The sequence below is a fragment of the Haplochromis burtoni genome, unplaced genomic scaffold, assembly GCF_018398535.1.
Source record: "Haplochromis burtoni strain Fernald_Lab_line unplaced genomic scaffold, NCSU_Asbu1 Contig_27, whole genome shotgun sequence".
In the NCBI taxonomy this organism is placed as follows: domain Eukaryota; kingdom Metazoa; phylum Chordata; class Actinopteri; order Cichliformes; family Cichlidae; genus Haplochromis; species Haplochromis burtoni.
In genome coordinates this window covers 2,427,496-2,427,867 of record NW_024582388.1, presented here as the reverse complement: position 1 = coordinate 2,427,867, position 372 = coordinate 2,427,496, and positions in this window count along the sequence as shown.

Here is a 372-nt window from a genome sequence, read left to right as displayed (position 1 = left end):
TTCATACGCTAGAACATTTTGGAAAGACTTCAGTAGATTCATTGCTGGACATCTCTATAAAGACTTTACTGTGAAATGGGAAAACGTTGTATTTTGTTTCTTTCGAAGGCAAAAAAAAGAAGATGTTTACTTTATAATAAACTTGTTAGTTATCTTGGCAAAATTTTATTTTCACAAATGCAAATACAGTAACAAAAAGCCTAATTTTAAACATTACTATAATGATGTTTTATGTTACATAAAATTGATTCGTGGATCACTTGACAAAAAGGCTATGAAAACTATTACTATTTGTAGTAATTACAAATTATTTGAATTACACCCCCTGGCATATGTTAATTTTGTTCTGGTTGTATACATGTTCTGTATATT